Source organism: Hemitrygon akajei, chromosome 4 (genome assembly GCF_048418815.1).
Source record: "Hemitrygon akajei chromosome 4, sHemAka1.3, whole genome shotgun sequence".
NCBI classification, from domain to species: Eukaryota; Metazoa; Chordata; class Chondrichthyes; order Myliobatiformes; family Dasyatidae; genus Hemitrygon; species Hemitrygon akajei.
In genome coordinates this window covers 83452803-83480601 of record NC_133127.1, presented here as the reverse complement: position 1 = coordinate 83480601, position 27799 = coordinate 83452803, and the positions used below count along the sequence as shown (strand labels likewise).

The following is a 27799-nucleotide window of genomic DNA, read 5'->3' as shown; positions in this document are numbered from 1 at the left end:
CAAAACAAAATAGACAAAATTCTGGAGGAACTCAGCAGGTTAGGCAGCATCCATAGAAATGAACAACCGTTCAATGTTTTGGGCCAAGACCCTTCTTCTCCTTTGGGTAGGAAGAGGGAAGACACCAGGGTAAAAAGGGGGGGGGGGAGTGGAAGGAGGATGTTCGAAGGTGAAAGATGAAGCCAGGTGGGTGGGAAAGGTAGAAGGCTGGAGAGGAAGAAATCTGATAAAAGAAGAGAGTTGACTATAGGAGAAAGGGAAAGTGCAGGGTCACCAGGGGGAGCTGATAGGCAGGTAAGTAAAAGGCCAGAATGGGGAATAGAAGAGGGGAGGGGGAGGGATTTTTTTTTACCAGAAGGAGAGATTGGTATTCATGCCATCAAGTTGGAGGCTACTCAGACAAAATAAGGTGTTGCTCCTCCACCCTGAGGGTGCCCTCATCGTGGCTTTAGAGGAGGCCTTGGATTGACATAGAATGGGAATGGGACTCACAATTTAAATTTTGGGCCGCTGGGAAATTCCACTTTTGGCATGGAGCGGAGGAGCTCAACAAAGTGGTCCCCCAATTTGCGACAGGTCTCATCAATATAGAGGAGGCCACACTGGGAGCACAAGATATAATAAGATGACCCCAGGAGATCTGAGCTGAGTGAGCTTTTATTTGGGTACTTCCAGCATTTTCTGCTTTTATTTCAGATTTTGAGAAGCTGTAGTTGTTTACTTTTCTATTATTAGTTTTTTTAAATTTATTGGGATACAGCACGAAGTTGGCCCTTCTGGCCCTTTGAGCTGTGCCACCCAGCAAGCACAGATTTAACCCTAGACTAATCACGGGACAATTTACAACAACCAATTAACCTGATAATGGTACGTCTTTGGTGCATGGGAGGAACCCGGAGGACCGAGGGAGAGTGGCCTTACAGATGACATCAGAATTGAACTCCGAACTTTTATCTGAAAATTTATCTGACTTACTTTAGCTGCAGACAACAATGAGTTAATCTGAAATACGGTTCCTAAAATTTGTTTTACTTATTAGATGACTTGGTTTATTGTGATCTTGAAGAAGTGGTAAAAGTACAGATTTTCAGACCATACGTCAAAAAAGTAGTTTCATTTTGATTGATTGACAACCATCATTTGAAATGTTCAGTAATAAAAGTTCTAGAATTTTAGTGGAAAGCAAATAATATTTCAGATGCTAGGAATCTGAAATAATGACTGAAATTGCTAGAAATTCTCAGCAGATGAGATGCCACAAGAGGAGGAAAAATAAATCATATTTCAGGTTGGTGATTCGTCCAAGTAGAAAAAGTTTGAAATTAAACTTACAAAGTTGCTAACAGTTGCAGAGCATGGGGAGTGTGGAGAAAGTAAATTGCCTGTAACAGGTGGAGGTCAACAGAGACTGAGTGGGAGTGGTGCTGAATATCGTGTTCTTACCGCTGAAACCTCAGGAGAACCTAAACTTGTGATAGTGAGGATTTTGTGTGCTTGCTTGGTTCCTTAGGTTTGGCATGGTCGTGGGGGGTGGAGGGGGTAGCGGGTATAATCTCCCACTGGCTATTAAGCGCTCCCAATGGAGTGCATTTTAAATAGCCTCTGACAATCAAGTCCAGATCCTGGCCCTCACATGTAGCTTAGCTACTAAGCCCAACGGAACAGTTTCTTCAGGCAGATGGGGCCTATCAGTTGAGATTGGCAGCTCATCTCAGAGAAGGAAAACTCTGATCTCAAACTTCCACTGCCTTGTGGCCATACCCACTCATGGGGAAGGCTTTGGATGTAAAATCTGAGGAAAACTGCGGAGCACGATTCCCTAATACAGTTCTACATTGGGATTAACTGGCAACTTCTGCAACATCACTGTTGCCAAACTATATCGATCTCTGTTTTCCCCTTGGATTTATCAGCTGTGTGGAGAGGGGCAGCTTGCTCTCCATATTATACTTCCCTGGCTTGAGTATTGACTGATTATAGACAGCTGAGACACCACAACCACGGTCAACCCCGAGCAATGGAGGTCTAGCAGATGCTTGCTTAGATTTGAGGAAATGTTTACTGAAATATGATTTTTCTCTTTATGTGGATTGGATGATCATGAATTTTTAAAACTTGCTTGTAATCCACATTTCGTACTCTATTCCAAACCTTTTTTTTATACCTGATAGCATTGTTGTACTTTGGAAAGTCTGATCCAGGCAAGACTTCCACAGTAAACATAGAACATAGAACAGTACAGGCCTTTAGGCCGATAATGTTCTACTGACCTTAAATACTCTAAAATCAATCTAACCCTTCCCTCCTACATACAGTGCCTATAAGAAGAATTCATCCCCCTTGGAAGTTTTCAAGTTTTGTTGTTTTACTACATTCAATCACAGTGGATTTCTTTGACACTAACCAACAGAAAAAGACTCTTTTGAGTCAAAGTGAAAACAGATATCTACAAAGTGATGTAAATTACTTACAAATATCAAACACTAATAATTGATTGCATAAGTATTCACCCCCTTCGAGTCATTACTTAGTAGATGTACATTTGGCAGCAATTACAACCTTGAGTCTGTGTGGATAGGTCTCTATCAGCTTTGCACATCTGGACACTGCAGTTTTTCCCCTCATTTTTCTTCATGTAACTGCTCAAATTCGGTCAGATTGCATAGGGATCGGGAGTGAACAGCTCTTTTCAAATTATCCTCAAAGTCTCTATTGGATTTTGGTCTGGTCTCTGACTTGGCTACTGCAGGAGATTAACTTTATTGTTTTTAAGCCATTCCTGTGTAGCTCCGACTTAATGCTTGGGGTCATTGTCTTGCTGGAAAACAAATCTTCTCCCAATCACAGTTGTGTTGCAGATGACAACTAGTTTCCCTCCTGGATTTCCCTGTATTTTGCTGCATTCATTTTACCCTCTATCTTCCCAACCCTTCCAGGGCCTGCTGCAGTGAAACATCCCCACAGCATGATGCAGCCACCACCATGCTTCATGGTGGGGATAGTGTGTTTTTGATGATGTGTGGCATTTGGCTTATGCCAAACATAGTGTTTAGTCTGATGGCCAAAAAGCTCAACTTTGATTTCATCAGACCACAGACCTTTCTTCCAGCTGACTTCAGTCTCCCACATGCCTTCTGGCAAACTCTAGCTGAGAATTCATGCAAGTTTTATTTTCAACAGTGGCTTTCTCTTTGCCACTCTCCCATAAAGCTGCAACGGGAGAAGCACCCGGGCAACAGTTGTTGTATGCACAGTCTCTCCCATCTCAGCCACTGAAGCTAGTAACTCCTTCAGAGTTGTCATAGGTCTCTTGGTGGCCTTCCTTACTCGTCCCGTTCTTGCACAGTCACTCAGTTTTTGAGGATGGCCTGCTCTAGGCAGATTTACTGCTGTGCCATATTCTTTCCATTTCTTGATGGTTGACTTGTCTGTACTGCAAGCCATATTCAGTGACTTAGAAATTTTCTTGTATCCATCTCTTGACTTGTGCTTTTCAATAACCTTTTCACAGATTTGCTTAGAGTGTTCTTTTGTATTCATTTTTGACAGGATACTGACTCACCAGCAGTTGGACCTTCCAGATACAGGTGTATTTTTACTACAATCAATTGAAACACCTTGACTGCACATGGTGATCTCAATTTAACTAATTATGTGAGTTCTAAGACCAATTGGCTGCACCAGTGATGATTTGGTGTGTCATATTGAAGGGGGTGAATACATAGGCAACCAATTATTTTCTGTTTTATATTTGTAATTCATTTAGATCACATTATAGAGTTCTGTTTTCACTTTGATACGTAAGAATCTTTTTCTGTTGATCAGTGTCAAAAATCCAAATTAAATCCACTGTGATTCAATGTTGTGAAACAATAAAACATGAAAATTTCCAGGGGTGGGGTGGGGTGGGTGAATACTTTCTATAGGGATTGTAATCCTCTATTTTCCTATCATCCATGTGCTTATTTAAAAGTTCCTTAACTGTCCCTAATGTATCTGCCGCTAACACCACTCCTGGCAGGGAGTTCTATGCACCCACCAGCTTCCGTGTAAAATACTTAACTCTGACATTCCCCCAATCACTTTAAAATTCTGCCCCCTCATATTAACCATTAACCCTGGGGATAAAATCTCTGGCTATTCACTCTATCTATGCCTCTTACCATCTTGTACCCCTCTATCAAGTCCCCACTCATTCTCCTTTCCTCCAAAAAGAGAAGCTCTAGCTTGCTCAATACTCAGCTCACAATCTCTTATTAAGGCGATCAAATGCCTGGTAATAACATTCACAGCCATTTCCCAGTCCAGTAATTCCGTCACCACTTCCAAATATTCAATCAACTTCAAGAAACAAGACTTACACACTGGCTTTCTCTGATCATCTAAATATTCATGATGTCCAGTAATATATGACACTTGTAAATTTCCAACTGCAGATGTTTGACTAGCTGGCCTGCAATTCCCCAGCCTCCCTCTCCTGCTACTCTGATATAGCTGTGACTTGCATAATGTTCCAACTGAAAAGAACAGTTGTCAAAACAAGACGACTTTCAAAGTTGTACAGAAGCTATCTCCAATATACTTAGCTCTTTCCTTTAACCCTGGAACAGAGCAAGTGGGGGTTACTCATTCCTCAGACCTATTATCTTTTACAGTGTTTCACTGCTTGTACTAATTCTGGTGAACACAACTGATTCAATGTTTCTGTGAAATATCAACTATTTTATCTGCTCTGCACTAGCCAGTCAATATTCAACATGCATAATTTCCTGAATTCCACTACCATAATTATTTGTTTTCAAAGTGCATACATTGCTTCTAAAACAATTGTTTAAAATAAGTTCTGATTTGAATAATCTTTGCAAATATATGGAAATATTCTTTTTGTAGGTTTCAGTTTTGCAATTTGTTCTTACACTGTGTTATTTTGCTAGGACCTGTCATGGTTTTGGGTTTGATATATTTTTAATGTTGTCATCTTTCTCTTGTTTAGTCATCTGTGACTGTTTTCTAGCAAATAGAACTTCTGCCCATTGGATAAATGAGGAATAAAATGGTTTACATCATATTAGACTCTTTTATAAACATCTCTAGCTATAATTTCACCTCTGAAACTACACTCAGTGGCCAATTTATTAGTTACCTCATGTACCTAATAAACTGTCCACTGAGTACCTGCTTGTAGTCTGCTGCTGTAACCCACCCACTCAAGGTTCAACATGTTAAGTACTCAGTGATGTTCTTCTGCACACCACTGTTATTTGAGTTACTTTCATTCTTCTTGTCAGCTTGAACCAGTCTGACTATTTTCAGTCTGGCCTCTCTCATTAACAAGTTTTTTGCCCACAGAAATGCCACTCACTGGATTTTTTTTTTTGCTTTTCACACCATTCCCTGTAAACGCTAGAGATTGTTGTGTATGAAAATCCCAGGAGATATCAGTTTCTGAGATATTAAGTCCACCCCATCTGACCCCAACCATCATTCCATGGTCAAAGTCACTTAGAACAGATTTCTTCCCCATTCTGATGGGGAAGAACAACACTGAACCTCATGACCATGTCTGCATGCCTTTATGCATTAAGTTGCTGCCACATGATTGACTGATTAGATATTAGATGTATTAGATAAGACCATAAACCATAAGAACTAGGAGTAGAATTAGGCCATTTGGTCCATCAAGTCTGCTCTGCAAGTTCATCATGGCTGATCTATTTTTCCTCTCAACTCTGTTCTCCTGCCTTCTCCCTGTAACCTTTAATGCCCTGATGAATCAAGAACCTATCAACCTCTGCCTCAAATACACCCAATGACTTGGCCTCCAAAGTCACCTGTGGCACTGGATTCCACAGATTCACCACCCTCTAACTAAAAATTCCTCATCTCTGTTCCAAATGGATGTCTCTCTATTCTCAGACTGTGCCTTTTGGCCCTAAGCACTCCACTAGAGGAAAGATCCTGTCCACATCTACTCTATTGAGGCCTTTCAACAGTTGATAGGTTTCAGTGAGATCCCTCCCCCATTCAATGAAATTCCAGTGAGTACAGGCCCAGAGCCATCAAATGCTCCTCTTGCCATGACCTTTTCATTCCCAGAATCGTTCTCGTGAACCTCCTCTGTACTCTCTCCGTCAGCTTATCTTTTCATAGAAACTCAAAACTGCTCATAGTACTCCAAGTGAGTCCTCCCCAGTGCCATATTAAGCCTCAGCATTACATCTTTGCTTTTATACTCCAGTCCTCTTGAAACGAATGCTACCATTGCATTTGCCTTCCTCACCACCAACATAAACTGCAAGTTAACCTTTAGAGAATCCTGCATGAGGAATCCCTAGTCCCTTTGCATCTTGAACTTTTGAATTTTCTGCCCATTTAGAAAATGTTCTATGGTTTTGTTTCTTCTACCTAAGTGCATGACCATACCTTTCTCAACACTATATTCCACCTGTCACTTCATTGCTCATTCCTCTAATCTGTCTTAGTCCTTCTGCAGTCTCCCCGCTTCCTCAACACTACACGCCCCTTCACCAATATATATTTGTATCATCCCCAATGCCATCATTGATGTATAACGTAAATGATTGGTCTCAACACCAATCCTTGCAGAACATAACTAGTCACTGGCAGTCAACTAGAAAAAGCCCAATTTATTGCTATTCTTTGCCTCCTGCTAATCAACCAATCCTGTAATACCATGGACCCTTACCTTGTTAAACATGTTCATGTGCTGCTCCTTGTTAAAGGGCTTCCGAAAGTCCAATTCACAACATCCACTGATTCTCCTTCATCTATCCTACATGATATTTCCTCTAAGAATTCCACCAAATTTGTTTAGCAAGATTTTCTCTGAAGGAAGCCATTCTGACTTTGGCCTATTTTATCATGTGCCTACAAATATCCTGAGACCTCATCCTTCACAATCAACTCCAACATCTTCTCAACCACTGAGGTCAGGCAATGTGGCCAATAAATTCCTTTATTATGCCTCTAACCCTTCTTAAAGAGTGGTGTGACATTTTCAAATTTCCAGCTCTCCATTTCCACATGATTCTTGAAGTGAGTGACCTATATAGAACTGAAGACACACAATATATAAAATAAGGTAGATGATCTTGTAACACTGTTAGAGATTGGCAGGTATGACATGGTGGGCATTACTGAGTCATGATTGATAGAAGGTCACAGTTGCGATGAAATCAAATCCTTAGAAAGATGTGAAATGGGATTAGAAGTTGTAGAATCCTTGTAAATAGAGTTAAGAAACCGCAAGGATAAAATACACTGTTGGGAGTTATATACAGGCCTCCAAACAGTAGCCAGGATGTGGGCTACAAATTACAATGGGAGAAAGAAAATGGATATCAAAAGGGCAATGTTATGGTAGTCATGGAGGATTTCATTGTGCAGGTGGAATGGGAAAGTCAGGTTGTTGCTGGATCCCGAGAGAGAATTTGCACAATTCCCATGAAATGGCTTTTCAGAGCAGCTTGCGGTTGAGCCCACTAGGGGAAATGCTATTCTGGATTGGGTGTTGCGTAATGATCTTTGAAGACAGCTACCATCAGTCTCTACACCCTGAAAAGACTACTTAAAGTATTAGTCAGTTCCAGAAGATAAAAGAAGCATTTGAAAAGAGTTGCACACTCAAGTCATTTGCCAAGAAACCTAAATATGATCTTTATAGTGGTCTCAATGCTTCATATAACATTTCCAAAATGATAGCAAGGTCAAATATTAGTAATGCCTACTATATCAGAAGTGTTCACCACTGTTCTTTAAATGCACAGAGCTAAAATAAAAAACAGAATTTGGGATACAACTGGACAAGTCAACTGTGCGAGACAATTGCTAATGGCATACATACGGTTTATCAAAATTGGAAAAGTTTATTAAGTGATTCTCTTTTGTAAATGTTACCAACAAATATCAAACAGAGAATCAATCTACAACAAGCTCAAAATGTATATTGAGGATAAAAATATTCCAATTAGGAACACGATTTCTTGGGGAGCACCATATATGACAGATTGCCATGCTTGTTTAGTGGCATTTATGGAAAAACAAAATTCCAAGTCTGTTTGCAAACCATTGTGTAATTCATTGTCAACATCTCGCAGGCAAAAACCTCAGCCAGTGACACTTTTCAAGCATAACTCTTGTAATATCTGCTATCAACAATATTTAAGCTCCTCCATTAAACAGCAGAATATTTCACCAGTAAATGCTAAATTAACGATGAAGAGTTTTAATGCTTGCTTCTTCACACTGAAGTGCATTGGCTGTTAAAAGGCTGCTGCTTAAAAAGTTTCTTTGATCTTTTTGACACTGTGGTTGAAGTTTTGCTCAAAATTGACAAGAGCTTAGGAAACAAATTGAACTTCTACATGGAGATGTGGGATACCTAACAGATCTATATGACAAAATGAACATTCTCAATATGAAACTGCAGGGTAAGAATTTCAAAAAAAGTGCAGTGTCCACTTTTATTGGAAAGTTGCAAATACACAAGCAAGACATTGGTAGAAGAATGTTCTATCCTCCTCCCTTGTTGAAAGAGGCTTCAGTGCAAAAAACAGAAACTGTTTGGACATTGTTATGCATGGGGACTTGAGGCTTTTGCTGTCACAACTTGAACCAGATATTTCAGCTCTTGCTAAAAACCATCAAGCTCAATGACCACATTGATATCAAAGCTGCTGTACAGTGCACAGGTACTGTGTAAGGTAGGTTTAAATAAAAAATTAGAGCAGAATCATTTTTTTCATGTTAGAATTTGGTAGGCATGTCTTTACACTATGGGGGCATTGGAAAGTATATTGTGCCTAAGGGGCGTGGCAAGTATGAAGGTGCTTTGTGGGGGGGGGGGTGTATTGGCAAGTATGAAAGTGCTTTAGGGGAGCGCTAGGATAAAAAAGGTTGGGAAACACTGATGAACCAGAATCAACACCATAGATTTTAAGCTAGCTTTGTACATTGCCTATGATTTGGTATGCACAATTATTTCAAACATTTCCCAATTTGTATCAACTTCCCTAGAGTTTAGTTGATTGGTATTAAAAAAAGATTCTGGAGTTATGTGAATATAGCAGATATTAATTCAAACAGGAACCAGTCCTTATTATAAATTCAAATACGTTTAGGAAGCTTGCAGTTAGCTTCAGTTTTTGTTGTAAATTGCAAGCAGTAAACTCAAGTTAAAAGCCCAAAGACTAAGAGATATGATTTGCAAAATGGTGACCATGAGATATTTGCATATGCAAGAGCCAAACATCAAGACAATGGGGTTGTGCTAATTGGCTTGCATCAAGCCAGGCAACATGGCCTAGCTATTTGCACCATTGTGACTGAGTTCAAGCTGGCAGGCCAGATGGATGTTGTGTACCTATGATATTTGTTTCCTTAGAGACAGTCCTTGCAACATTAATTCTGGGCATCTGGGATTTCAGTTCCCAGAAGTTTTTTGGATTATTAGTATGAATTACTTTGTAACAAAGGTGTTTGAACATTCAGAAGTCTCTGTCACTGTAGATATGTAACTTTAAGGAAGCATTGTCAATCCAAAATATTGAAGGAAACAATGTCACTGTAACTATTGAAATTGAATTGTATCAGCTAGTGTTACCTTTGATCTTAAGTGTATAAAAATGTGATGTAGCTTTGGGTTCGTGAGCCTCGACCGAGAGTGCCTCCAGAATGATGCCTGCTTGTTGTGCTGAATAACAGCTTCTATATCACCAGCTTCACTGTCTCTCCCCCAGTGTCTTTGTTCACAGTTACAATATTGGTTTTCATTTCTTGTGTTGAAACTGGAGAATTAATGCTGTTCAAAGCAATTATGCCTTTCGGGTTGTGAAAAATTAATGAAGGCCCCATACAGCGTTCTGTGGTGGGATGTGAATCCTCCGGCATTAAGGTAAGTAATTAAAATGGTTCTTATATAGTTACCTAGCATTTAAAGTGGATTACCTTTGCTATTTGAAATAGTCATCTTTTGCACTTGGTCCTTTCAAGAATACTTTAAATTTAAGCATACCTAATAACACACCTCTGTTGATTTTTAAATGAAATATCTGCAACTGCAGATTAAACATCTGAAAAGCTTCATCACAGCTGAATTCAAAATATCTATGATAATAAAAGGCTTGAGTCTAAAACTGATATTTCACTGAGGGAAATAGAAGGTCCAAAGAGTTCCACAACATCTATAGGGTACATCTCAGAACCCTCATGAATACTAAAGATACATAACTTATATGTAGTATATTCATTTTGAAATTGAAAAAAACATGGAAGGTTTGGAGAGGTGCAGAAGTGATTTACCGGGATGTTGCCTGGACTGAAGCATATTAGTTATCAGGAGAAGTTGGACAAATAGTCCTCTCTAGAGCATTGGAGGCTGTAAAGCCACCTGACAGAAGTAAGTAAAATTATGAGAGGGGCAGATAGGGGAAAAAGCCAGGGTCTTTTTCCTGAGGGCAGAAGTGTCAAATACTTAAAGTCACAAGTTTAAAGTGAGGGTGGGGGAAAGTTAATGGAGATTTGTAAGGCAACTTTTTTTACTGGTAAATGCCTGGGACGTGCTGCTAAGGGAGCTGGTAAACACAAATATGATAAAAATATTCAAAAAGGCATTTAGGCAGACAGTGAACAGGCAGTGAATAGAGGGATATGGACCAAGTTAAGGCAGATGGGAATCACTTAGACTGGAATGATGATCAACAAAGACCTGATGCGGCAAAGACTTTTTCTGTTCTGATTTTTACTTTTCTATGTCCCTTGTTCTAACGTGGGCTTCACATTTGAAAGAAAATATATGTTTTTGCATATCTGAAGTTATTTAGATCATTTTTAACTTTGCTGCTAAAGTTGTTAGAAAGCCCAGTACTCTTCCTGTTTAGGTAGGTAGTGAGGAGACTTTAATTAAATAATTACAGTCTCCACTGTGTAAGCGTTCCCACAACTCTGCTGAGTAGGGAGTTGCAGCTCTTTAACCCAGAAACAAAGACATGAGGTGCATGTACGGCTTCGAGAGAAATGTGGAAAACTTTCACAAACCCATTCAGTCTGCTGAGGGCTAGATCTGTGACATTTAAGACTGGTGACCCAGGCCTACACAAGAAAACCAGGTATGATTTGCAGAGGGCTATTTCAAGGTCAAGAAACAATCTTGAGAGAGGTTGGAGGTGTCATCAGATGCACATCAACTCTGGCAAGGTTTGCAGTACATTATTTCCTACAAAGCAAAACCCAACATCACGAATGGCAGTGATGCTTCACTACCCGATGAGCTCAATGCTTTTTATGCACACTTAGAAAGGGAGAATAAAACTTCAGCTATGAAGATCCCTGCAGAATCTGGTGACCCTGTGATCTCTGTTTCTGAGGCCAATGTCAAGCTGTCTTTCATGAGGGTGGACCCTCACAAGGTGGAAGAGCCTGATGGAGTACCTGGTAAGGCTTTGAAAATCTGTGCCAACCAACTGGCGGGGGTATACAAAGATGTTTTCAATCTCTTATTACTACCATCGGAAGTTCCCACCTGCTACAAAAGGGCAACAATTATGCCAGCGCCAAAAAAAAGATGTGCGAGCTGCCTTAACGACTATCGTCCAGTAGCACTTACATCTATGTTGCTGAAATGCTTTGAGGTGTAGGTCATGGCTAGAATTGAAGAGCGTGTTTGTCTCAGGAAGGACCTGGACCCACTGTAGTTTGCCTGTCACAATAGGTCTACAGCAGATGCAATCAATCTCAATGGCTCTTGGATCATCTGGACAAAAGAAATACCCATGTCAAGATGCTGTTTATTGATTAGAGCTCAGCATTTAACATCATCATTCCTACAGTCCTGATCAAAAACCTACAGAACCTGGGCCTCTGTACCCGCCTCTGCAATTGGATCCTCAACTTACTAACCAGAAGACCACAATCTGTGCAGATTGGAAGTAACATCCCCACCCCTCTGACAGTTAACACTGGTGCACCATAGGAATGTGTGCTTAGCCCACTGTTCTGCTCCCTCTACAACCATGACCATGTGGCTAGACATAGCTCAATACCATCTATATATTTGCTGATAATACAATCATTGTTGGCAGAATCTCAGGTGGTGACGAAAGGGCTTACAGGAGCAAGATATACCAGCTAGTTGAGTGGTGAAACTTGCACTCAAAGTCAGCAAGGCCAAAGAGATGATTGTAGACTTCAGAAAGAGTAAAACAAAGGAACACAAACCAAATCTCATAGAGGGATCAGAAATGGAAAGAGTGAGCAAATTCAAGTTGCTGGGTGTCAATATCTCTGAGGACCTAACCTGGACACAGCATATCGATCCAGCTATAAAGAAAGCAAGACAGCAGCTATATTTCAGTAGGAGTTTGAGGAGATTTGGTTTGTCAACTCAAACACTCAAAAACTTCTACAAATGTGCCGTGGAGAGCATTTTGACTGGCTGTTTCAATGTCTAGTTCTGGTAGGGGAGGGGGGTGCCCTACTGCACAAGATAGAAGTTGCAGAAACTTGTAAAATTAAGTCAGTTCCATCATGGGTACTAGCCTCCATAGTATCCAAGACATCTTCAAGGAATGGTGATTTAGGAGGAGGGTGTCCTTCATTAAGGACCCCCACCACCCAGGACATGCCCCCTTCTCATTGTTACCATCAGGTAGGAGGTACAGAAGCCTGAAACCACACACTCAGCAATTCAGGAACAGCTTCTTCCCCTCTGCCATCCGATTCCTAAACAGAGATTGAACCCATGAATACTACCCCACTACTTTTTGTTTCAGTTTTTTTGCACTACTTATTTTAACTTAACTATTTAATAGGTATATATATATTCTTGTTGTAATTCAGTTTTTTTCCTCTATATTTATTTATCATGTATTTCATTGTACTGCTGTCATAAATTTAGCAAATGTTACGAGATATACCAGTGATATTAAACCTGATTCTGATTCTGATTCAGTTGCTGCTATTGTCTTTCCAGGGGGTGAAAGAAATATTATCAGTGATCTAATGCTTTCTAGGAGTGACCATCACCAATAGCCGATCTTGGTCCATCCACAGAGACGAGAAAGCTCACCAATGCTTCTACTTCTCTACTTTGTCAGGAGGTTAAAGAAATCTGTCAACGCTCCAAAGGGACAGCAGAGTTGTGTAGCAATTCTTTACAGTATGCCAGCTGTAAGATTGGGATTCAATTCTTGCCGATGTCTGTGAAAAGATAGTACATTTTCTCCATGACCACTTGGGTTTCTTCTAGGTGCTCTGGTTTCCTCCCATATTCCAAAGACCTAAAAGTGGGGTATGTAAAAGTGTGGACATGCTACGTTAATGCTGGAAGCATTGCCACACAGCACAGCACAAGACAAGTGACACATTTCACTGAATGTTTTGATGAACATTTTGCAAATACAGCCAATCTATAATTGACCCTAACCAATTTTTTCTGGTACACCACAGAAAGCATCACTGTTTGATATTATCCCACCCCACCTCCCACCACATATAGATATGTGAAAGAGTCCAGGGAATGTGGTTTGGATAACATAAAATGGGATCAGTGTATTTGAATTTCACAGCTCCCACAAAGGGATTCAAACTTGCATTTCTGGATTAATACTACAGAATTTTGTTTTATTCTAGTAATGTAATTCCTATGCTACCTTAGCTTGCAATTAAATTAGCCACTTCTGAACAAAGACTATAGGAAAACAACAGCTGATAACATAAGCACTAGTTCCTGCTAGTACAGATAGCCAGTAATTATAGTCAGCCTGATCTTCACAGACAGCCAATTCCTAGCAGCTTTAATGCAGTCAAAAGCCAATTCATTTGCAGGTTCCATCACTGATAGTCAGCCACTGGGCAAGAACTGAACATGAGGAATGATAACACTGCAAGATATCTAAAAGACAGGTGCTTAAGGGGATATACCAGGGTGATTAATTGATTTTGAGAGCAATGTAGTAAAATATTACTTGTAAAATTGGTATGGAAAGTTTTGTGCTAATTTTATTTTATTGCACTGAGGCCAAGAAGATGTTGCCTTGCTCAGCAGTAGGTGGAAGGTAAGATGAGGAGTTGTCTGCGAATAGGAACTTGAAACTGCAAGCTCCGGGATCCCTCATGATTCCAATCCTTCACTGTCCATTGTGGAGCAGATGGAGAGTGCAGTCTCCCCCCAGTGGTGAGGTTGTGCAGAACCCAGTTGAAATTGCCAACTATTTCCTGAACTCTGCAGGATTTCTTCACCAGTCCAAAGAATGAAAGCTATTTTTGAGCATCCCAAGGATTGCCCTTTGACATTCTGTATGAAGCATGCTTATCATGTGCATGCTCTTCACAAGAAGAATTGTTAGTGAATAGCTAATGTTGCCAAATGACCAATCTTTAACTTGCTGTGGTGGTTCAACATGCTTGATCCAGAATACTAGATTTCACTCCCTTTTTATTTGTTAAACATGTGGTCCACATAACATGAATGGCCATTCTCATTTCCTGAAAGAGTGCAAAAAGAGATCATAGAAGCGGATCCACACGGATACCAGATCACACACTAATCTGCCTTTGTTGCCAGTGGCTTCCTAAAGAGTTGAGAAGCAATCAGCACTTGAACAGTCACTCCCACTACAGCCACAGTTCTACTGCACAAATGCCTGCTAAAGTGATCGGGGGAGGGGGTGGGGGTGGGGGTGGTGAAGAGATAGTGGAAGGAGGCAACAAAGAGACTGGCAGAGTGATGTCCTGTGTGAATGGGCATTGAACCAGCCCAATTACCTACTATGTCTCAAAGGGTCCTGAGTCATTGGGTTGGTCAAAGTATCAGTGATCAAGGCCTGTAGTGCAGAACAATTCAAAAATATGCAGTGACGAATTCACTTTAATGTTAACTAGTGGACCAAGATGGTGCACTGTGCAAGTCATCAGTATGGACCTAATGATTGCTGTCTCCTTCCAGACCATTGTGTGATGCACTCCTAGTTCCTTTCTGAAGTATCAATGAAGACTGTAGCTCTCCGGGTTGCTTCAGCCTCCGCCATCAATGGAGGCTAAGCAACTTCTGGCATCATTAGGTGTGTGACTGATGAAGTACAAAGAAAATCCATACTAAAGAGTGCATGCAAATGCCCAGACCAAATTCACGAAGATAGCTAGTGTGACTTATTGTACAGAGAACAGCTTTTATATGTGATTTGTACTTTAAACTGTGAATGCATCCAATTTCTATGCACATGACTGCGGTCAGTCATGACTCCTTGTTGACGTGTTCATATGAGGCACCTATAAAGTGACCTGTGTTCAGCCAATGGCACATCACCACGTTGTGAGATAGGCAACTGTGGTGAGCCCAAGAGTTCTGTCTGCCGACTGACGGGAAAGAATGTGGTATAGTTAGCTGGCTTTGAAGGGTCTCAGTCATCTTGCTCATAATCAATGGCAAACTGTAATGTATCACAAATAACAAAAGCTCCAGTCTGTAAAGAGCCAGATCTAAAAAAACTCATACGAAGTTCCCTGTCTCCGACAATGATTTTTAAAACTTACTAAAATATGCACCCAGTTTATGAAATGGTTGCGTATTTGATCGTACAAATCCTAAAATTCACTAAAAATACCACCAATTTACAAAATGGTGGTTCTATTGTTTGATTTTACAAAACATTTTTATAGAAAGAGCAGTTTTACTGAAATAAAAATTAATTTGGATGAGACATTTCACATTTCCAGCTCAGAAACTAATTGAAGAACTGACTGCACTGATCTCTTTTTAACCCCAGTTCCAAGGCAGTTTAACAAATTTGATTTGAGATGAACCGCAAGCATCAGTTTTTGTGACTGAAAACATAACTATGAGATTCATGCATTAATTGCCTGGCTATTAAGGTCAAAACAAAATCATATTTGTGTAACTGCATGCAGTTCACAAAGTCAGAGCAAATAAACAAGATGTACGTGGAATGATACCAAAATGAAAGAGGCAGTGTATATATCATTGCCAAGATAAAGAGCAAAGTGAACTATTGTGACAGGCACAGTTTAAAACCCATCAAAGGGTGAAATCCTGCCAAACACAAGATATTAAAATGAGTTTCAACATGATTATATGCTGCATACCGGTTTCATTTAAATTTTAAATTAACTGCTGTTTATTACAACACTTTACAACAAATTAATTGTGCCACTGGCTGACTGCTTCTTCATTACAAACAGGAGCAGGAGCACATCAATTTTTAACTAACAGACTAGCTGTTATAAATTACATTTTAACTTGCAATAGAAAATAGAAGGAATTTAATATGAAATATTCTATCAATAAAGTGTGCACGGTGTGTGTTTTTAAAAAAATCACAGTTAATGGAAATAATGCAGTGAAATGGAAGATGCTAGCAATATGCAACGATCTTCAGAAAAGCAGTGGGGGTGAGCTAGATGTTCCCCAAGGTGGCCATTCCTGTTTGAACGTGACTGAACACAGTTAATAACCATTATTCTAGCTGGAAGTGATGACTTTCACACAGTCAATTTTCATAGACTGAGCACTGGTCAATTAGGAATTTATAATATTAAAATTCAAATACTTGCAGACTACAAATTGCTCTGCTCTTTACCCTAGCATACATCAGGACCTTTTATTGTAAGCCTCAAAGACAACTGACATTCAATGAGAAATCCTGAAATTCTTCTAAGCTGACAGGTAACATTCCTGAACTCTGTGAATGAAAATTATTAGAAGATTAATTCAGTGATCCTAGATATGAGCGTGGTTTCAACGGCTATACTTTAAGCAGAAATGATAGGATCCTATTCTGTCAGTTTGCTGCTCCAGTGCCAACACCATCATTCTTGACAGAGCTCCTCCTCTTGAGTCAGGTGGCTAAGTATCCAGCTATGGCATGCATTCACATTAGGATTGCCAACCCTCAAGGGTTCTCGTGGAGTTTCCTGAAGTTAAAAGATAATCTCCACAGCACTGCTGCAAGCAAGCCAGCAGGAAAATCACAGTGGCATTACATAATCGTGTTTTCTGCTTCCTTGAAGATCCTTGCAAATTGTTAGTATCTCTCATTCAAATGTGTTATTTCCATTAAATGTGCTTTCTACACATAAAAAAGACATCAAACAAGCTTTATTCATAAAATATTTCAAACATTTTAAAGAATAGATGAAAAAAAATGTTCAATTTGCCATCGAGATTATGCTAATATATGAGAAGGCCTATGTAATAACTAATGTGTGCCACAGCAATATCTCCCCCATGGTGGTAAGCAGCAGTTAGAGGAACAATGGAGGATTTGAAGTTCACCTTAATGATGGAGATGTTTTAAAATTTGTTTCCATATTTCCTGATAGGGAAGTATCCTGGGAGAGCCAATCCCATTATTAGAACACAGGATGAAAGATAGATGGTGGGGAGAGTGGAGCGGGTTGGTGGGGGGCAGAAATAAGGCATTGTTTGTGGATGAGGTCTCAGATATCACAGGGGAAGGAAATGGCCATTGAATTTATTTGGTTGCCTCTCAAAGTCCCCATCCTGAGAAGTGAAAACAGGTAAGGCCAGCCAACAAGACTCTGGTGGAGCTGTACAGGCCAATCCCCTGTACAGTGGTTATAAAGGATTACAAAAACATTAATGAACTCCAACTATACCATTGACTTTGGATGATGAAGATGAGAGGTCACCACTGGGAGCTAAGGGCCCAAGAGGAAGAAGAAGAAGAAGGAGGATTTCATTGGTAAGGTGGGACAGTCATCACAGAGCAGATCGAGGGACATCATGACTGTAATGAACACTGTGGGTTTGGGATCTGACATGGCAGTGCTTTTGCATGGGTTGGCCACTCACACAAATTCAGGCTTATGTGGTGCTCTCACCACATGGAAGTGCCCACAGTCACTGAACCCTGGCCCCATTGTCAGTCCTTCTTACCTGACGGATCCAACTTCCATGCTTTCCATTTGGTACCCGGTCTATTGTCATGTTTGACAGGAGCATGGGAACCACAGCAGCAAGCCAGGGACTGAGAAAGGTAGATTTCATGACCAGTTTGTCTATAAGGAAGGACAGCCAAGAGCAACATAACAAACACAATGAGAAAGACCGGTGTTTATTTTAATGCTACGAGTATCAAAGATGAGGATGATGAGATTAGATTATACTACAGAACAGCCAATAGAGGTTCCCAACCTGGGGTCCATGAGCCCCTAGCATAGTGGCATTGGTCCATGGCATGAGAAAAGGTTGGGAAGCTTTTCAATAGATGCTGAAACACTAAGGGAAAGTTGTTAATGAGAGAGGTGAGAGGAGAATGGCCAGTCTGGTCTAAGTTAACAGTAAACACGGATATCCACCCATTACAACAGTGGTGTGCAAAGGAACATTTCTGAGTGCACACCACGTCAATCATTGAAATGGATGGGCTGCAGCTGCAGAAGAGCACATCAGATTCTACTCCAGTACCTACTAAGTGGCTATAGTGTATATATATACCTAAATAGGTGAGTCAGTAAATTTGCAGATTATACAAAAGATTGGTGGTGTTGTGGATAGTGTAGAAGTCTGGTAAAAGATACAGTGCCTTATAGATGAATTGCTGATCTGGGCAGGGAAATGGTAGATGGAATTTAGTCCTGCCAAGTATGAGGTGTTGCACTTTAGGAGATCGAATGTAAGGGGAGTGTACACAATTAATGGCAGGACTGTCAAAGGCATTGACATAGAGAGAGGGATATTGGGGTCTAAGCCAATAACTCCCTGAAAGTGGCTAAACAGGTTGATGCGTGGTAAATAAGGCAAATGGCATACTTACCTTTATTAGTCGAGGTATTGAGTTCAGGAGCTACAAAGTCATGTTGCAGTTTTTTTTAAAACTCTGGTTGTTACATCTGGAGTACTTCAATTCAGATTGCCCATTATTGGGAGGAAATGGAGGTGTTAGCGAGGGTACTGAAGAGGTTTATTAAAATGCTGCTGGGATTACAGAGCACGTGATGCAAGGAGAAGTTGGATAGTTTTGGTTGGTTTCTCTGGAGTGATAGAGATTGGGGGAAGATCTGATATTAGGTTATAATATTATGAGAGCCATAGCAAGAATAGATGGCTGGCATCTTTATCCCAGGACTGATATTTTTAATACCAAAGGGCATTCATTCAAGGTGGATGAAAGGAGACATGTGGGACAATTTTTATTTTTACACAGAACTGGTGGGTGCATCACAACATCCCTCATTAAACTCTGTGTTTCAAACTAATCAAGACGTTTCTCTGTCTGACAATGAGTTGAAGCTACGTGGAGAAGGAGAAAACCAGTAGAGTTTACAGCTCCATAAATAAATAGAATGATTTCAAATTAAAGTTCTACTTCAAAACATCCACCATTCTCCTTGTACCTAAAAAGACCAAGGTAACATGTCTGAACGATTGGCATCCTGTCACACTCACCTCAATAATAAGCAAATGACTTGAGAGGCTGGTCAGGGATTACATCTGCAGCATGCTGCCACCCAAACTGGACCCGTACAATTCGCCTGCTGACACAACCCATTGACAGACGAAGCGATAGCCACTGCTCTACTCATCGTCCACACACATCTGGAGAAGAAGGATGCTTATGTGAGAATGCTGCTCTTGGGCTACAGTTCAGCATTCAACACCATAATTCCCTCCAGGCTCAACAAGAAGCTCAGAGACCTCGGCCTTCACCCTGCCTTGTGTAGCTGGATCCTGGACATCCTGTCAGGTTGCCAGCAGGTGGTAAGAATGGGCCTCCTCACCTCTGCTCCTCTGACCCTCAACACAGGTGACCCTCAAGGCTGTGTCCTTAGGCCCCTCCTTTGCTCTCTGTATACTCATCACAGTGTCACCACCCATAGCTCCAATCTGCTAAATAAATTTGCCGATGATACTACATTGATTGTCCTTATCTCAAACAATAACGAGGCAGCCTACAGAGAAGTCATCACTCTGACACAGAGATGTCAAGAAAACAACCTCTCCCTCAATGTCACAAAAACAAAGCAGCTAGTTGTGGACTATGGGAGGAATGGAGACAGGCTAACCCCTATTGACATCAATGGATCTGGGGTTGAAAGTGTGAACAGCTTTAAATTCCTCAGCATTCACATCACCGGGGATCTCACATGGTCTATACGTACCAGTTATGTGGTGAAAAAAGCACCACAGCACCTCTTTCACCTCAAACGGTTGAAGAAATTTAGTATGGGCCCCCAAATCCTAAGGACTTTCTACAGCGGAACAATTGAGAGCATCCTGACTGACTGTATCACTGCCTGGTGTGGGAACTGTACTTCTCTCAATCACAGGACTCTGCAGAGAGTGGTGCAGACAGCCCAGTGCATCTGTAGTTGTGAACTTCTCACTATTCAGGACATTTACATTGACAGGTGTGTAAAAATGGCCTGAAGGATCATTGGGGACCTGAGTCACCCCAACCACAAACTGTTTCAGCTGCTACCATCCGGGAAATGGTACCGTAGCATAAAAGCCAGGACTAACAGACTCTGGGACAGCTTCTTCCACCAGGCCATCAGACTGATTAATTCATGCTGATGCAATTGTATTTCTATGTTGTATTGACTGTCATGTTGTACATACTATTTATTATAAATTACTATAAATTGCACATTGCACATTTAGACGGAGATGTAACGTAAATTTTTACTCCTCATGTATATGAAGGACATGAGTAATAAAGTCAATTCAAATCAATAGTTATTGTAAAGCAAGGATATTTACATATACTACATATTTCTTATTTCACCAGCAAAATGCAATCAATATGGAGAATAGGAACAATGGCTACAAAGGGTACTAAGCAGGTGACTTGTCCTGACTGATTTCACAGAAGAAAACTGATAGGAAATCTGGAACAAGCAGACGCGCATTAAATGTGACCATCTAAAAGATGCAGTCATCAATTTCCTGTTCTTGTTCACCATTCTCCACTCTCACCTGCAGACATTAGTGAACTGACAAGATATCTGGATGCATATCAACCAAAACATCTTGAAAATGTTCTTTTTCACTGTATGTCAGTACATGTGACAATAGCAAACCAATATCAGTACTCTGTTCCAGGTATAAATATATTTTAGAAATATGTTTTGATAAATAAGCACTCCAGGCTGGAAGCAATTTTATTTCTAAGTAGATTGTAATAAATATTTCAAATTTCATTCTTGTTTGATATATATTTAAAAAATAATGATAATTCAGCCTCTACCTTAATTGTATGTGCATATTCTAATATTTATTTCATGCTCCACTAAATATTTAAAAAGTTAGTTCTTGATGTGTTGCTGTGAGAATCCTTCACTGCAATTGGCTGCCTGGCCTGCTTGATGGACATCAGAGATTGGATAGTAAACAATGTCAGAAAGTATCACCCTCACGGCAAGGACATCACTGGCTTTATTCAATATTGATTGTGACGGTGGTTTCCATGGTCACTGAGCCAATATAATTGGAATTCTTATTACCAGTTCTGTACATCATCCCAATTCACTCATTATTTTTGAGATCTCATCACAACCCTTGCAGAGGCAACAAATCACACAACAAGTAAGAAAACCAATTATGTTTAAAATTGTAGGCACTATTATGGCCAGCATGATTGTTGAGGGGGTTGCCCAACCAGCTCCTTCACCTGGAAATGTTATTAAGTTAGGTTCAATAAGTTCAGATTTGGATTCATTTGTTTATCACACATACAGTGAAACATTCATTGCTGTTTGCACTAACAAAAAACACAGCATAAGGATGTGCTGTGGACAGCCCACAAGTGTTGTCACACATTCCAGTGCCAACATAGTATGTCCAGAATGTTCAGCAGAACAATACAAGCAATAACAACAACAGCATCAACACAACCAAACTTAAAACAGCAGCAAAATAGGCCCCTTTCCTCCCTCCTATTCACCCACCCACACACTTACACACACACGGACAATGTTCCAACCCCAGGACCAGCCACCTGCAGTCTCCCAACCTCCAGTCCCAGGCCTGAGCTCAAAGATATCGGACTTCTGACCAAGGGTCTTCAATCATCAGGCTTTGACTTCCGGACCCACCGATCTGCGGGCTTCGACCTTTGGGCCTCGACTTCTGGACTCACAATTTCAGTATTCCCCGCAGAACATGCTGATCAAGGGCCTGAACTCCAGTCTCCAATCCCGGGACTTGCTGAGTAACATAACTTTGGGTTACATGACTTTAATGCCTTTATCTGAGAACAATTCACAAAACTTTGTGAGGAAGGTGCCGGATAAATATATTCCAATAAAGAAAAAATATGCAAATAGCAAACTAGTACAACCGTGGCTGACAAGGGAAGACAAAGCAAAACAATGTAAAAGTAAAAGACAGGGACTACAACAACAGGAAAATTAGAGGGAAGACAGAGCATTGGGAAGCTTTTAAAATCCCACAGGGAGCAACAAAAGGAATCGTTAGGAGGGAAAAGATGAAATATGAAAGCAAGCTAGCAAATAATATCAAAGTGGATAGTAAAGCTTTTTCAAGTAAGTAAAAAATAAAGAGAGGTGAGAGTGGCTATGGGATCACTAGAAAATGAGACAAGAGAAATAATAATCGGGAACAAGGAGATGGCAGATGTACTAAATGTGTATTTTGCATCAGTCTTCACTGTGGAAGACACCAGCAGTGTGTCTGATGTTGAAGGGTGTGAGGGAAGAGAAGTAAGTGCAGTTACTATTACAAGGGAGAAGGTGCTCAAAAAACTGAAAGACCTAAAGGCACACAAGTCACCCTGATCAGATGAACTGCATCCTAGGGTTCTGAAAGAGGTAGCATTAGAGATTGTGGAGGCATTAGTAATGATCTTTTGAAACTCCTTGGACTCTGGCATGGCGCCAGGGGACTGGGAAATTGCAAATGTCACTCCACTCTTTAAAAAAGGAGGAAGGCGGCAGAATGGAAATTATAGACCAGTTAGCCTGACCTCAGTGGTTGGGAAGACGTTGGTGTCAATTGTTAAGGATGAGGTGATGGAGTACTTGGTGACACAGAACAAGATAGGACAAAGTCAGCATGGTTTCCTTAAGGAAACATTTTGCCTGATGAACCTGTTGGAATTCTTTGAGAAGATTACAAGTAGGATAGATAAAGGGGATGTAGTGGGTTTTGTACATTTGGACTTTCAGAAAGTCTTTGACAAGGTGCCACACATGAGGCTGCTTACCAAGTTAAGAACCCATTGTATCACAGGAAACTTACTGACATGGTTAGAACACTGGCTAATTGGCAGGAGGCAGCGAGTTGGAGTAAAAGGATCCTAGTCTGGTTAGCTGCCACTGACTAGTGGTGTACTGCAAGGGTCGGTGTTCGGACCGTTTCTTTTTAAGCTGTATATCACTGATACAGATGATGGAATAGAAGGCTTTGTTGCCAAGTCTTCAAGTGATGTAATGATTGGTGGAGCAACAGGTAGCGTTGAGGAAACAGGTAGGCTGCAGAACGACTTAGAAAGATTAGGAGAGTGACAAATGAAATATAAAGTTGGGAAATGCATGGTCATGCACTTTGATTATAGAAATAAATATGCAGACTATTTTCTAAATGGGAAGAAAAATCTTAAAATCTGAGATGCAAAGGGTCTTGGTAGTCCTTGAGCATAACACCTTGAAGTTTAACTTACAGTTTGAGTTGGTGGTGAAGGCAAATGAAATGTTAGCATTCATTTCAAGAGGTCTAGAATACAAGAGCAGTGATGTGATGCTGAGGCTTTATAAGGCACTGGTGAGGCCTCACCTTGAGTACCGTGAACAGTTTTGGGCTTCTCATTGCAAAAAAGATGTGTTGGCATTGGAGAGGGTTCAAAGGAGGTTCACAAGGATGATTCTGGAAATGAAAGGATTATCATATGAGGAACTTTTGATAACTTTGGGTCTGTACTCGCTGGAATTTAGAAGGATGAGGGGGGATCTCATTGAAACCTTTCAAATATTGAAAGGATGTTTCCCATGGTGGGGGAGTCTAGGACAAGAGGGTGCAGCCTCAGGATAGAGGGGCGTCCATTTAAAACAGAGATGCGGAGAAATTTATTTAGCCAGAGGGAGGTGAATTTATGGAATTTATTACCACAGGCATCTGTGGAGGCCAGGTCATTGGGTGTATTTAGGCATATCTTGATAGGTTCTTGATTGGACGTGACATCAAAGGTTAGGGGAGAAAGCCGCTAGTGGGGCTGAGGAAAGGAAAGAAGGATCAGCCATGATTGAAAGGCAGAGCAGGCTCAATGGGCCAAATGGCCTAACTCTGCTCCTTTGTCTCACGGTCTAAGTTTGTAACATCGAATCCGAGTGACTTGTATTGGTAAATGGAAATAACATTGAGCAACAGAAATCTAAACAGTAGCAGTTGCTCTCTATGGATCTATTAGTGAAAGTAGAATCTGTTTTTCAAGCCACATCTGTGGAGAAGAGAAACGGAGCTAATATTTCAGATTTAGGATCTTTGATTAGATGAAGGTGCTGCCTGGCCTACTGAATGCTTCCAGAGTCTTTTTCAGATTTCCAGCATCTGTAGTTAATTTTGGAGTAACTGATTCTACCAGACTGATCTTAATAGACACAAGGACGGGCAGTTCTTCTTCCTATAAAGTTATCATCTTTAACTGGGCAAGGCTGCTACTCAATAAAAATGAATAATTAAGACTGGAAAGATATTGCATTGTTACATTAAGCAGACTGATAATGAGAAAACAAATTTTATAGTTACGGAATAAGTTATTTCACCACTTTTCAGTGCAATTTGGGAAATTGCAATCTGCACTCTGAACATTGTTGTGACTGTAGAACTGCCTGGGCTGCACCGAGCTTGCCCATTGCTCTGAATGAGGAAGAGTGACTTCCTCTCCAAAGGACATAGCAGCATGAATTTCACTTTCTAATTCATACATTAAAAAACAAACTGATGAAGATATTAGCTTTATTGCAAGGCCCGCTACTGTAGTGAAATGTCTCTCTGAAATCCATCAAGCATCATTATTTTAATATATTCTGAAAACAAACCAATTGGTAGCACTTGCAATTATGCCAATGCTATCAGTAAAATTAATCTGATCTATCCCTAATGGCAAAGCAACCAGCAACGGGATAGCTTCAGTCTGTTGTTCAACAATATGGTTAGTAACTGAGGTGGTGGGCTTGTAATGGCTTGTGCCTGTGTTCTTTGTTACCTTTGTAAAAAAAATGAATCTGGATAATGTGAGGCTCAAAGCAAAGTTGTCTTCCAAATGCACCAGCATACTCATTGATAATTCAAATTAAGATCGAGAAGATCAAGACTTGAGCTTTGAACCTTAACTTCCAAGTTGATGCACCATCAATAACTCACGCTGAGTCTTAGGAAGTGAGATATCGGCTTTTATTGACTGGAAGAATAAACAACACTACATCCTGGGGAAAATGAGGGAGAGCAGCAGCCCACAGTCGCCTTTATACAGGGGTCTGTGGGAGGAGCCACAGGAGCAGTCAGCAGGGTCTGTGGGAGGAGCCACAGGAGCAGTCAGACAAGTATATCTAGTTCACCACACAAGTAGTTTGCTTACATTTGGGATAAAGGAATGAAAATCCTAACTAATCAATAGTTTTGTTAAAAAATACAATAGGAGCTAAAATTTTAAAATTTGACAATGATCCACCTAGTCAATATCGACATCGAAAAGTTTAAATCCCAACTATAGGAGAAGCCACTGGCAACTTCAGAGAGACGTGACCAAATGATATGCAGTAGCCTAGAAGCATGTCTGAGCTTGCAGTAAACACTGTTTATTGTGCCAGGACAGAGTAAACTTTAACTAAGGAATGAATAAATTACTGCAAGCATTCTGCAAAGATCACTGTGGATCATGAGACTGAATGAGTCAGAATTTATTGAGGTATACTATATTTGGGTGATTCTTTAATTAGGCTAACTTTTCTGTCGGTTAGATTTTCAACAAAAAATATTTTTTTATAAAACAAGCACTGTAGTTTTAAAAGTTAGATAATAATAACTAAACTTTTTTCAATATGTTTCATAAATAATATTTTCTTAATTTTGAAGTGAGTTAAAAACTTGAATGTGCCAGAATTTCACTCTTTTGGGCTTGTCCCCTACCCAGACTCTGTAACTTTGTCCTCAAAATAAAATACCGTAGATGTCGGATTATAAGCCGCTACTTTTTTCCCACATTTTGAACAGCTTTGAACTCTGCGGCCTTTAATACGGTGCGGCTAATGCATTATTTTTTTCATGCCACCAAAAACATTTTGCCTCGTAACAGTAGACCAATAAAATTGATGAGTAGTTCACAGAGGTCCAATGAAATTGTACGATAAATCAAGCGCACTTTCACAATTAAATTATTGTAAATCAGTCATTTGTACTCACCCTCATCAACATGGAAAACACTCGAAGAAAAGCATTGTGCTGCCTTTATGGCAGTTATTTAGTTTATAATATTTTCGCTTAGTAATTCATTTGTTAGTTAAAGTTAGAAGTGTTTTAACTATATTTGTTTTCTGTACTACATCGCGGGATGCTATGACGTCACACCCGGTTTCGCCGCGTCTTGTGGGATACCAGTTTGCGATAAACGGGAAGGTGGGGGGGAGCACATTACGCGAGCGGCTTTGGATCTGAGCGAACGCTGCTTTTAAGCTAAAGGCGATCAATAACTTTTCCTGGTAGGCTGCAGTATATATATTTTTTACCAGTCGTTAGGAGATATTGGAATGTTGTTCAGTAAAAAAGTATACGCAACGTATATTTAAAAGTAGCCGCGTTACAGGCACGGTTCGAAAAAAAGCATTTGCAATATGTATTTGTTTATGTTACCATATGGATTTAATTAAAAGTTAAAAAATCCTCACGTGTAATATCTTTCTGTGTAAATATCTCATATTACAACGTGGGACACCTGCGGCCGAAAATCCGGTGCGGCCGAAAATCCGGTGCGGCCGAAAATCCGGTGCGGCCTGTACAAGTAAAAAATTGATTTTCTTTCTAAAATTAGAGCCAGCGGCTTTTAATCAGGTGCGCTCTGTAGTCCGGAATCTACGGTAATAAAATTTTAGTCTGCATCTTCTCACAACAAACTTTAAAACACATGCCAAATTCATGTTGGTTATTTTTTATATAATTTATACATTTTTTGTTAACAAAGAACTGCTGTACAGAACACTTCTGTCATTACCAACAGGCAGCACACTTCAGAGACCAATCAAGCTTTTCAAACAGCTGCTTTTGTGGTTGTCATGGAAATGAGAAGTGACAGGAGAGCACTTGGCTGCCTTGATAGAAGACTGACATTTTGATGTCCAGAAATGTGAGTAATTTAAAGATTTATACCTCCTGATCTGAGTGTATGTTTATTACATGTCATTACCAAACAAGTTACTATTTGAGTGTTCAACTAATAAATAAATAACTTCACTTTATTTCTGAATATTGAAATTACATTTACAAGTTAGCTATCCAGTTGAGTTAGCAAGTGAGAGACTAGGCCAAGAAAAATATTAACACGCTTAAGGAAATGTGTCTCACAAATAAACTGAGTGTACTTTAAAATGAGTTATGACAAACTTACTAAAGGGCATAGTTTTTATTCGCCAGATTGTCTTTGAAATCTCTGTCATTTAATTTTTAATTTAATTCAGTATCTTGATGGTGTGATGGTAATGTCACTTATCCGCGAAAACTCTGAAAAAAACACCTTAAAATATAAAAGTTCTCATAAAGGCTGATCAATGCCAAGATCTAATCTTCATTCCA

General features: G+C 40.1%; 1 protein-coding gene across 5 annotated transcripts in view; it reads right to left on the bottom strand.

The window, feature by feature from the left end:
* The window catches only part of LOC140726502 (E3 ubiquitin-protein ligase MARCHF1-like), a 510551-nt gene that overhangs the window by 360707 nt on the left and 122045 nt on the right, over positions 1–27799 (bottom strand). Inside the window, exon 2 of one of the 5 annotated variants that reach the window (XM_073042973.1) lies at positions 19445–19594. The exons of the other annotated variants lie outside the window; for them this stretch is intronic. The gene's annotated coding sequence lies outside the window, so the exon portion shown is untranslated. The remainder of the gene's footprint in view (positions 1–19444; positions 19595–27799) is intronic. 5 annotated transcript variants of the gene reach the window in all.